General features: G+C 39.7%; 1 long non-coding RNA gene across 1 annotated transcript; it reads right to left on the reverse strand.

Moving 5' to 3' along the window:
- Nucleotides 1–11,064: 11,064 nt before the first annotated feature.
- Nucleotides 11,065–12,563, reverse strand: LOC148186210 (uncharacterized). The gene is made up of 3 exons (XR_015775229.1): nt 12,272–12,563; nt 12,135–12,206; nt 11,065–11,342 (listed from the first exon to the last, which is right to left on the reverse strand). It is a non-coding gene; the product is annotated as an uncharacterized LOC148186210 (long non-coding RNA).
- Between the last annotated feature and the right edge of the window lie 625 nt (nt 12,564–13,188).

Here is a 13,188-nt window from a genome sequence, read left to right on the forward strand (position 1 = left end):
CAGCTCAGACTGTTCTGGGTCAGATTTTCTCATTCAGTCAAGCCAACAGCGCTCTCTTAGATTTATTGATGCTTGCTTACCCAGTGCTTCAGTCCTGCCAAGCTTCAGTTATGGTGGCTAAGCAATGTGTAACAGCCAGATTGAGTTAACAAAGGAGGTGTGAAATCTATTTCATCTCGCCAATACTAATGAAAGCAATGTTATCTCAGAAAAACAACATACTGTGATATTTACTGTTTATAGATAAAATATATATATATATGTTTAAAGCATAAATTCAAATTGCTTTATATGCCTTTCTTCAAGCACTTGCTCCACAAAGCCATTCTGAGTCACCTTCTCTTCTCCAAAAGAATGTATCCTATTAAGCCTGCATGCTCAAAGAAAGACAGACGGAAAACAGCATTCCTTTATTAGTCCCTCGAGGAGAAATTAAAACATGTTTGGAAGACCTTTATTATGCTTGAATGGTAAGACACCAGTGAGATCATCAGAACTTAGAGCAATCACCTGATATGTAATGCAACTTTAATGTGTTATGCTTTCTCATTATAAAAAATGGCTTAGACCTCTTAGGGTTAAAGGAGCAGAGTGGAGAATTTAGAGGCATCTAGAAGTGAGGGTTGCAGATTGCAATCAGCGGAAACTTCTCCTATGTGCCAAGTGTGAACTCCCAGTTAGAATTTCTTCATTATTCATTGTTCAGGTGGTTTTTACTGGGAGCTAAATTATCCGTAAACTTCTCTTCCTCTCCAAAAAGAAAGAACAAGGTGATAAAAGCCAGTCAAAATACTGAATAAAGCATGTGTCATGTTACAAATAAATGTTTCTTCTTTCACGTCTAACACCAGCTGATCTGTGCTCATCTTTTTTTTTTCTCCTAAAGCTTTAGATTCAGAAGTTCAGGAGGTTGTTATTGGCAGACAAATTATCAGCAGAAACAGACCTTGTGATTTAAACCATTATAAACACTGAATAAAGCAGTTTCAAGTTGAAAATGAACATTTCTCAAATGCCGTTCTCCTGGTAATTAATGGGCTGCTAACTGCAGTTGCAGCAGCGACAACACAAACAAAGGAAATGGCCCTATCTAAAGCCAGTTTTTGGTTTGTTTGTTGTGGGCTACTGTAGAAACATGGCAGGCTCCACAGAGGAGGACCCGCTCCCATTGTTGATATGAACTGCTCACTCTCAGGTAACGAAAACATGATGATTCTTATATTCAGGTGATTATACACCAAAGAAAACATACTTATATTCAGTTTCTGCCAATATATCCTCCTAAATTCTACACACTGGATCTTTAAGACAATTTGGCTTGAGTGCCATTATTTCACTTTTTATATATTTTGCCTCCACGGCAGCTTGTGAAGCAAGACTGTGTGGCACTGATTCAAAAAAACGGTGCCAGAAATCCTCCACTGGGATCGTGGTTCATGTTGCTCTGATAGCATCACATAGCTCCCTACAGAAATCTCAGCGATGCATTCATGCTGAGTAAATCCTATTCCACTTTATCCCAAAGACGCTCTTTCCAGTTGAGATTTAGACCCTGTATTATGAACTAATGTCCTTGTCACATTCTTTGACAATGCTCAGTGGCAGGGTGTATTATTCCTCTGCAAGTTTCAAAAAAATATTTGACTGGCCAGAAAGAAATGCACCTTGTTGGGAATATTGTTTGATACAGTTTCTGTTAGATGATGCTTGGCTGGAAAATATGAATAAATAAAACAGGTCCGATGTGTGCCAAAAAATCACTGGCTTCACTATCAACCACCAACTTCAGCCTGCACTGTTGGCACCAGGCGGGATAGAGGCTGTGTGCATCAGATTGTACCACTGCCAACAGCAGGTCACAACAAAACCCAAATCCGGATGCCTTAGTTGTTCAGTTTTTGGATTAACTTTTCCACAGTAATTCAGCCAATCCATACCAGGGTTCAACAAGGTGTGTATCCTTAGATGCCCTTCTATACAGGGGCGAAATTCACGGGGAGGGCTCAAGGAACTGCAGGTGCATATAAGCTCCAAGCTATAATCTGGTATGGTGCATCAAATGGTAACATTTATGTTTCAAACTGTACATAGTCCTTTTTAAATAATAAAATAAATCAATAAAGCAAAACAAGGTATGTAAGTTGGAATGGTGTTTGTTTCTGATGAGTTTTAGGACTCACTTACATTAATACACTTACATATTTTGCTTCATAGTACCACCTTTTGTTATTGTGCAAAGTGTCCTAATCAATGTGATAGCCAAAACTGTGCCAGCATACCTTCATATATTATTTTAAGTCGAAGTAACTTTCTTTTTTAAAGGTTTCTGTGTGAAATTTCTGCTTATGAAAACTTTGCATTTAAAAGCCCCTGGGCTCTAGTTTTATAATACATACATCTGGGCTCTAGTTTTATAATACATACATATTTTAATAGTCATATTGCTTTGAGGAATAGGGCAGATACCAGGGGAGGTATGAGAGCAAATCTGAAGTAAATTCAAGTACAACCCACAATCACCAAATCCTACACTTCTACACTTCACTATCCTGCACTTTTCCACCAATGGGATCAGTCAATATATTGATTAATTTCATCTCTGTTTGCTAGCAATGAAAAAATATATTTTTGTTACAACCTTCCATTTACTGAAAGTCACATCTTAAAATTATGAAGAAAACATGGTTGTGTTTTGTTCTACTTCCCCCACCTTTGAAAACATGCGTATATTTATGACTGTACTATGAGCGATTGTAGCAAGACTGTTGGGAAGCACTTGCAAGATTCTTTTTGGCTGACCGTGCTCTTTAACAAGTGCTTCACAGAATTACAGCTTCAGCATGTGTTTTGTTGCAAAATTCTAATTTTAATCACAGTAACTACAATTTTGGTCAAATCTGGATTTTGACTTATTTTAAACCTTTATGCATGTTCTATCTATTTCTGGTTAAGTTACTTGTCACTCTCTTTGAATGTTTTTCAAAGAAATCAAGCCAATTATGCAAGTATCAATTGATAAATGCATTACTTCTCTTCTACCATTGGCACATTTGGCTCAGTAGACAAAACTCTGAAGACACTATGTATTAAGAGCAGAATTAGAAGCATGTATTTGGGAAGTATGTGTATTTGCTCTCTCGAGGACAGTTGGAAGACAGGATTGATACCACTGTCATGTCCCCACAGTAAATGTGGAGTCTACTGAATGTGTATTCAACCCTTTTCATGAGACTTTTGATGCAAGTTAAAGTTATTACAGTTCACAGAGGTTCGATTCATAATGATATAATAACACAGAATTACAATTCCACTGAGTATAGTAAAATTTGAGTTTCAGCTCCGTGTCCCACTCTTCCATCTTGCTTTTGCTCTCTCTTTCCCTCACACCATTTATTTATTTATCTATTTTTTTTACATGAGATGGTAAAATGTTGTTAAAACATCAATAATGTTAAATTAAATTCCCATCCCTATAAACACCAGTTCACTGATGCCAAATAGCGTCTGGCCTGTTTTCAACCCCAATTTGATCGACCAGTGATGCAGGTTAAACCCATGCTGCAGTCAGTCTAAAGAGAGTTTTATTCTCCCTCTGACTCTCTCTGTACTTAAAGATAATGTTCTGAACATCTTAATTAAGCTACAAGTCTACAAGCTTGAAGTGTGGAGAAAGACAGTGAACAAATGAGATCACATTTCCTAAAGTATTACATATAAAAAGATTCAAAAGATAATCTTTAACGATAAATAGCTTTTTGTCTCAGAAGCTCCTGAGGCTTCAGTGAGGCGCTTCAGTGTTTTAAATTCTGCCACTCACATCTCAATTTCCACTTGTTGTTAACATGCACGACATCATCATGACACACCATTCAGAAAATTAAATCGGGCCGTCATAATTTCTTAGCAGCATTTGTCAGTTTTCAGATTCCTCATTAGTCCAGCCTCCTCTCTGGGATCCCTCAGGCAGACCACTAATGGTTTTTCCTCGATAAACATTATTAATATACAGTAGTGGAATGCATTAACATTCATAATGACCCACTTTCTCTTCCTCTGTCTTTGCCAGTTTCTAGTTTTAAACAAAAAAATCCTCAAACTATGAAATGTCCAACAAGCTCTTCAGATACAAACAAGGCTTTAAACACTGCGAGGGAGTCATTGCAGAGATATGTTGGTGGTGTGTTTACTTGTGTTCAGTGATACCTCACTATTGTGCATCTGTGCAGCCAGGATCTTTGCTGTCTACACTGTGTCTGACGTCATTGAATGTAGGATACAGGACCTGCTCAGCACAACACATGCTCATTCTCAACGACCCTTTCGCACTATTGCAATCAATAACTGTAGATTAAGAAGGAAAAAGCGTCTTCACTTCCTCTTACTGTACACAAATCAAGCCATAATTTCCCAGATAAAGCCAATGCCATTTTGTGATTGCCACTGGTGATTTCTAATAATTTTGGAATGCTTTGACAAATTATGTCATCGTCAAATATGAGTGTATGTATTGTGGGTTATTCCCTTGACTCTACAAAGTTGCGGACAAAATGTTGCATAAGGGGCTAAAAAAAAAATCAATCAAGCCCTTAAATACTTCAAAGTTTTACAGATAAAGTGAATCAAGAGGGCAGGGGCTTTTCTCATTTGTCTATTTCGTGCCTTCCCGTCACCTCTCTCCTCTGTTCTCCTGCCTGTGACCCAGAAATCAATCTCTGCACGCCATCTGGTCAAAGCAAGGATGTCTCAATTCCTAAAATGCATCTTGAGGGGAGGGGAGGCTTGCTGAAAGAGCTATAAGCGTGGCTGAACAGGTGCATCCTCTGCAGAAGTCTTTTTGGCACCTGTGACATATACAGGAAGCGTGACCAATGTGACACACAGCTGATAATGCAGCTGTGCCACATGTCGTATTAAAATCTGCGTTGCTTTAAAATGACGGCTCCAAAGCACGGATGTCTCATTTTTGAACATTTCTTTTGCTGTCTCTTCCTTGCCTTTTTAGCTTGCATCTCTGGTGGAAAAGGACAAAGACGTCAGGAGAGGAGGTGATTTAAGATTTCGAGGATGTACTGTGGAGGAGATGTGCAGGCAGGTCCTGATGATCCTACAGGGGACTGAGGAATGGTGCAAATCGCTGGCAAAACTGCTGGATGGGACGGGTATAAGCCGATCTTGAATGACAAAGAAAGTTACGACTGACAGGCCAAAAAATGGGCAAAAAAATAAAGCTGTCACTATGACAGCGAGGTTTTTGAAATGGTATAATTACGAGGAATGGGCCAGTATTTTGTGACATCATTGGCTTGACAGTACCTTTTGTCATAAAGGAAAGCAGACTTAGACTCTGAGGCACTGAGTCTGACAACCAAAATAAAAGTCTGCTAACTTTAAACTTTACTTAAAGGATGGTGGTTGTTTTAATAGTATCCTGACTGTTTTCGAGTAAGGTAAAAACGTCAGCAGTACACTGAAACTCACATAGACAGCACTTTCAGCGATTTGAAAATGCTGAGAATTTAATGATGGGCATCAAAAGAAAAAAGAGAAGAGAAAGGATTTATCTATACCTATTAAATCTTAACTTGTCCATGCTTTGCTGCTCTGAGACTGTTTGCTCATTCATAGTTTTTTTCCTGAAATAGTACTGCAACTTTATCTTGCGGACACGTGATGATGGATTGTACAGGCTGTATCTGTCTTTGCGAGAGTTATGATGGACGTGTGCAAATATTACAATGAGGCAGACAAGCCCTCTTGAGTCTGAATCCAGCCAACACAGGGTCTTATAAAAACATACCTATGTCTAATGCTGTCATTCCTCTGCTGTCATTTCATTGTTTTGGTGTCTTGCTGCTGTTCTCAGTGAGTGAGTCTGTGATTACAAACTATGCTGCTTTCTGATCAAGTAGAGGTCGCATTTGCAGAAGTATTAATGACAACACTGAAGTGCAACTCCTGACCGTAATGCTGATTTTTGGCAGCAGTCTGCACACAGAGAATAAGCTATTCCACACACAAGAAATAACTCAAAGTGGTCCCCTTTGCTAAAGATTCAGAGGAACTGTCCCGGGATAGATGTTTTGCCTGTCACAGTCTGGTCTTAACCGTATTGTCTTAACAATATTATTTTCTGTATGTCTGTCCCAGTCTTCTAAACCAGTATCTCAAGACCACCTTGAGGTAATTTCTTCAAATTTGGCACTAACATCTTCTTGGACTCAGCAGTGAACCAAGTTGATTTTGGTGGTCCAAAGTCAAATATCAAGGTCAGTGTGAGCCTGTCCTTCTTTTTCTTGTGGACATGATGTTTCAAGATCACCTTCAAGGTTTTTTTTTTTTTTTTTAAATTGGCACAAACGTCCATTTGGACTCACTGATGAACTGATTTGTTTTAATGCTCATAGGTCAAAGGTCAAGGTCAGGCTGACCTTGCCTGTGTCATTGTTGTAAACACAATATCTCAAAAACAACTTAGGAGAATTTCTCCAACTTGGCAAAAATTACCTCTTGGACTCAAAAATAACCTGACCTTAAGTTTTTGGTTTAAGGTCAAAGGTCAAGGTCACTGTTACCTCAAAGAATATGTCTCTGAACATAATTCAAGAACTTACATGCTGTTTCTTTTTTTTTTTTTTTAATCATGATGAAGTGATGGCATCTTATGGCCAAAAGGTCAAAGGTCACCTTCACTGTGACATCACAATGTTCTGCAAAGACACTTTTCTGGCCATTATTCAACATCATAACTCAGTAACAGGAAGCCTTAAAACTGTGTTGTATACATCTTCTGTGCAGCCAGGGGGAAGATGTTCTTTAATATTAGTTATTTAAAAATTGTCATAACTTTGTGGCCCGGCACTGCAGATGAAAATATATTGTCCAAATGCTTTTCATGGTGGTTTAAAACTAAGATTCCTTTGTGAAAACGTTTAAAATTTTCCATGTATTTATAAATACACATACTGTGTACTGTTTGTGAGTTAGTAATATCTTGATCAAACCAATTCAATCCAGATGGTGTGGTGTACTGCTCCTTTTATATCATGCCGAACCAGCACAATGCCTAATTTTGTCCCATGGTGTTTGTGTTCTAAGACTGTTTGTTTCTCTCTGTTGTTTGTGTGTTTTTCATCGTGTGTTGGTATCACTGTTTCACACCTCAAACCCTGACTACAATCCAAATTTACAATACAGGGAAAGTAACTTGTGTAATGAAAAGTTTTGTCTTAAAATGCAAAGCTCATTTTATCACCTACAAAATAGACAGTGGAGATGTAGTTTAAACCAGAGGAGAGATGTCAACTACATTAAATATCCGGAAATGAATATCATCTGTCTGCTTGTGAGAATTAAATTACATTTAAAGTCAAGTGGTGGGGGGGGGTATAAATGAAAAAAGAAATTTGGAGAAGAGAGGAATCTTAGACTGAGGCTGAGGTGGAAAAAAAGATGAGAAGACAAATGAAGACAGAGTGGGGGAGGAATGCAAAGATGTATGAGCATTGCCTTTCCTGTTTTACTTGAGGGAACAACTGAATAATTGATAGAGAAAAAGACTAATGTGAGGGGGTTGATGATGTATATTTCCTCAGTTTATATTATACTAAATTAGATTAAAGTTTAAGTAGTATGCCATTATTACAGCACTCATTAAAGCAATGAGCCACGAGAGGCCTTGATTTACTCTGCTCCGTGTCGTACCTAACAACACCTCTTAGCTGTTCTAAAATCACTACAAAACCACGGCATCAAGTGGCGCGTGCTTTAATGAAACAGTTAATGTTTCATCAAACACTGGCTGGAATCGGCTGTGGTTTATTAACTGTTTATCAGGAATAAGAATCTACAGTTGCCTATGTGAGGCTGTACTGAGGAACAGTGGTGCTTTGAGCTGCATGCTGACATGCAGCCCGTTCTCAATACAAACTCATCAAATAGGTCTGCTCTGTCAGTGCGCTGTGAATGAGTGATGCCAAAAGACACCTTTCACATGCACAAGTAACACTTCTGGACAGCATTCAGTGAGAATGTGGCCAGACAGAACTGTCCGTAGTGTTATTCGCCAGCTGACAGTTGGGTAGCACAGGCGGCGTCACTTGAAAACCCATCCAGACGGACTCTGTTGCATGCGCATGAAGTGCGGCGGGTTTTAACGCTGCTGGTAATGGCGTAATATAAGGAGCATGAGGGCACTTAGAGCAGGTGAGAGGGGAGGTGGATGTGTCTACCAAATCCAGACTTTGATGCAGGAATCTGATGTTTGCTTTCCGTTTGAATGTGATGTATTTTTTCTACACCTTACCACTTGCCTTCTTACCATAAGCCTAACCAATTGTGCTGTTGTTGCCTAAACACAACAATGTACCACGTCATCGCACCATTGTTGTCATTATCTTAATGGCATCCCAAAGCGTAAACGACAAACGCAGAAGGATATGTAACTCATAATGAGTAGACACAGAGGTCCAATGACAAAGCTGCAACACGTGATGAGTCAGGGTGTGAATGAGTTGTAACATCAGCATGCTAAAATGCTTATAATGACAATGCTAAAATTCTGATGTTTACTAGGTTTTATGTTTGCCATGTTTTCAATTCTCTTTGAGCATTAACATACACACCTTTGATAATTTCCTGATGGGAATGTCATTCATTTTGCACAATTAGACAAAAAAATTAAAAATAATAATAATTTGGGGTATTACCAAAGTTCATCCTAAAGGGCACATGAATGTGAATCAAATTTTATTTTATTTTTTTTTATTGTTAAGATATTTCACTCAAAATCACAAAGTCCACCTCATGGTGTGACAGCTGTTTGCTCCAAACTTTGAGAAAACTCCAAGTCAGCCTGGATAATATGTGGGGTCATTGTGTTTTTGTATGAACTGTGCCTTTATAAGGAGAAGCGGCTGAGTTAAGGTGAGAACATTATTTACTGTGCGTGTGTGCTTGTTTGTGTGTGTGTGCATTTTACAAATGTGTCTATGACTCGGCATCTTACAGGAGAATTGGCCATTTTCTGTTGATTATGGCTTCATTCACAGAGTGACAGAGTGACAGGACTGGCTGCAAACCAGTGACAGTGTGTGTGAAAAATGACTTGTAATAGGCTATTACTGCACACGAACTCCTCATCTCAAGCAGTCTGCTGCTGGGATCTTCACCGCCACTGCAGGGAATACAAAACAGAGAGAGAGCGAGACAGAGAGAGATAGAGATTGATTGACCGGCAAAAAGAGGTAAAGATGCCAGGAATCAGAGCAGGACAGAAAGGCTCCAGAGATTTGATGTGTGTTAAAGGGAGTTAGAGGAATCACTTCACCTTTAAAAGGGAGGGAGGGAGTGCTCAACAGTGGGCCCAGCATATCAAGATAATTCTAGGACTTATTTATCACCATGCTCACAGTGTTTTAAAGCCAGGGGGATACATTTACAAAGCTTTTATATTGGCAGGGCAATTTTAAAATTCTGTTGAAAAACCATTGATATTTTCTTAAAATGCTCTGTTTGAAACTAAAATAGAAAGCCCAGAAAAGAGAAATGTTGCACGGGAAGCATTGTAGCCGGATCTGACAGATATCATTTTATGTATTTAATTTAAGTTTAGCTATGTTTTGTTTACAGACATTAAAAACTTATCTGACTTTACAATTACAGTGTTTGGAAAGAGTTTTATTGGATGATTAACTTCAAAAAATTGCTGGAACAAAACACAGAATTTATGTTCGGCAACAAGGATTCTGCTGGGAAAACATAACATATACAGTTCATTAGAAGAGTCTTCTAGTCAAGTCGATACCAAACGCTATAGAGAGGATGGTGAGGTGGAAGGAGCTGCAGCAGCAAATAACCTTGGCAGAAAGATATCAGCAGCGGAGTCAATAATACAATACAGTACAACTACATTGTCCATTGGAAACTGGAAGTTCTCATGGCCAAAGTGTGCACATGTATTAACATGACTGGAAGTTAGCGGCCATCTGGCAGGTAAGCTTTTGGTGAATGAGCCACCGATGATGAAGCATGACTAGTTTGGCTTTTGACCAAACATCTGCAAAACTACTGTCATTCCCAATAGTGTCAACTGTAGTTTGTGTTTATTGCTAATGAGCAAAGTTATCATAGTAACTTAACTAAGAATAACATCAGCATGTTAGCATTGTCAGTGTGAGGGTGTTCCCAGGCTAGCGTGATCCAGGAGACTCTTGTGTTTGTGTTGAGAATATCAATAAAACTTTGAAGCAGCAATTGAAAAAACACATTACCCCATTTTTAACACTTGCGAAAAATCTCAAGATGGTTGTAAGTTAAAAGCTCTTTCAGTGTACTTAGGTTTGCACAAAGAGCCTCAGGAGAATTTAAGAGGGGTGAGGGTGTGGATATTGTTAAGATTGTTGGGAAATAAAGTTCTGAGCAGCACACAGAGGAATAACACGAACACTGACCCTCTGGTGCTTGAAGTGAGCATCCTCTGTGTGACTGCGTTGTGTAATGCAACTTTAACAGCCTACCAAAAAGTGGACAATATTTCACATCTGACTTCTAGCTATCGAAAAAGAAAATTGTTTTTGAAGAGAGAGGTGCCTGTTCCGCAACAACTCACTGTTTCTATCTAGTACAAACAAAAGCAAAACAATCCCATACTGGGAAATGAAATGGAAGTGGTCAAAGAGTCCAAACCCCAAATGGATCTGGCTTGCTGGCTCCCATCTGGACACCACTCAGCGACAATAAAGGCTTTGATGAGAAACACTTTCCCCACTGTTAGCTTTGGTTTCTGCCTCCAGGCCTGAACTATTGTTAATTCACTGATTTGTTTTCTCTTTTTTGTTTGTTTGTTTTTGTTTGTTTGTCTTACTATATTTCTGTTCATGTTTTTACCAAATTTCCTTTCCGTGTGTGGCGAGAGTATAAGAGTTTTTGGTCAGATTGTACACTTCAACTATATTATTGCCAACAACACCACCTGGGGAGTTTCGCCTCAGGAATTAGTTTCAAACCAATTTCACCTTTAAGGCACGCAGTTCATTTTACTCAAGGCAGAGTAGACACAGTTCCGTTCAAACAAGCATTCTTTATTTTAACAATCGATTTAAAACACCATTCACACAGGGACAAATCAACAGGGGGAACTAAATTAAAGCTGAGGCTTACCGGGGTGCGTGGGCTACTGACTGAGGCGGAGAATACCCAACCAAAAGTATAAACACCCAAACACACGTGACAGTCACACACAGCACACACTCGGTGAGGAAACCCAGAACCCAGGGGAGCACAGCACACGAGAAGGGGGGGAACCCCGCCACCAGGTCACCACCGCCACCACCGGACCTCAGCAACTAAAGAGGAAAACAAGAAAATTAGTGGGGTCGCAACAAAATTCAACGAACAGAAATATCCAAAACTTATATACAAATCAGAAACTAAACAATACAAACTACCAACCACAAATGAAAGAAATAAAGACAAATACTGAAAGAATAACCCTCTGCCCAACCAAAATATCAAAACCAAAGAAATTAGATAACAAATTAGGTAAACAAGCAGAGAAACTAAATAAGTAACTAATGAGAACAAAAAACAAAAGAAATAAACAAATGTGGGGAGGGATCTAACCCCACTATTCAATCACTACATTAAAATTGGTAAATTAATGGTGATTAAAACCTTGGTGCAGAAGCAAAGAAAAACAGGAAAAGCAAAAACAGAAAGCATAGCACCAAAAGCAGCACCTAAAACAAGGACAAAGCAGCAGCGGTCAAAAGCAGCAAGAAAAGCAGCAGCGGTAAGACGAAGCAAAGCAAAGCTGCAAACAAAGCAGCGGCCAAAAACAGCAGTGGTCAAAAGCAGCAAGAAAAGCAGCAGCGGTAAGACAAAGCAAAGCAAAGCTGCAAACAAAGCAGCAAGAAAAGCAGCAGCAGTAAGACAAAGCAGCAGCGGCCCCCTGCAGCTGTGGCGATGTGTCGCTTTAAACCCGCTGCACCCGATCAGCTGATGCCGACATCACTCGCGCACTGTTGGGCAGCTGACGCTCACACACTCTTGGGCGGCTGGGATCTGAGGACCCCACAAATCATCATCTACACATTCACACGTGCTTATAACAATTAGGAATGCGGGAGGCTACATACCGGTTAGCAGGATCGGCTGGGTATGACACACCAGAGGAAGAGGGAGAGAATCGCGCAGCTACTGGCGTTCACCTACAATCACGCAATTGTTAGCCGCGGTCATGACCAGCAGTTTACAGAGAGGGAGAGAAACTCACCGCAGCAGGCCATCCAGGTGACACACACACACAGGAGTCTCCGGAGGCCCCAAGTCTGCCGCTCTGCATGACACACAAACATTAGCTCCCGGTCACATGAGCCGAAAGCAGCAGGTGAGCAGACAAACCGCGTTACCTGTACAAACACAAAGGTCCGACCCGGAAGTGACGTCACCGTCAGGAGCAGCGAGAGAGAAGCGGCAGGGAGGGATCGGCCCCTTTTAGAGGAGGGTGCTCCTCTGGTGGTTGGCTGTGGTGTTGCTAATTAGGCAAGCTCACCCACAGGTCTCTATACTGCCACACGTGCATTAAAATGAAAATGTTCACAGGTTTGATTGTGTTTGTCTATGCATTAAACTTCTAATAAATGAGTGACCTGTCTATCCACCTTTCACACAGAGCACTGCTAGGCTCCTCATAGAAAATAAATGGATGGAGGGGAAACATTTCTAAACCAATTTTGTGAATATTTTTTCTGTCTTCCATTAAAACTAGAAACCCTTTTGGTGCCATTCACAGTAAGCAGCGTTCTCCTGCTTGACCGAGAGTCTGTCCCACAGTGCCTGTAAGTGTCAGCTGCGGTACATGTGAGGTTCCTAATGGCAAATCGTCACAGCAGCCCAGTTTGGGAGCGAGAATTTTCTTTTTTTTTTTCTTTTTTTTTTTTTACCTGGCTATTAAGCTCCTTATCCTGGCTGCTTTTTCAGAATACAATAAGAACTGCATGCACAATTGGAAAGTTTTATTTTTTAATGTTAAGACAAAATAAAATAAATAATTGAATATGTGATTTGAGGCTTGTAAGTAAAAGATTTTTATGCAAGCTGGTTTTGCATGTAATAAATTGTTTATCAAAAGTTCATTTAAGAGTCTCTTTGATCTTTCTTTTGCTCTTGGTGGACAAAAAAGTCATATCT

This window comes from Plectropomus leopardus, chromosome 20 (genome assembly GCF_026936395.1).
Source record: "Plectropomus leopardus strain MGB_pleo_1.0 chromosome 20, ASM2693639v1, whole genome shotgun sequence".
In the NCBI taxonomy this organism is placed as follows: domain Eukaryota; kingdom Metazoa; phylum Chordata; class Actinopteri; order Perciformes; family Serranidae; genus Plectropomus; species Plectropomus leopardus.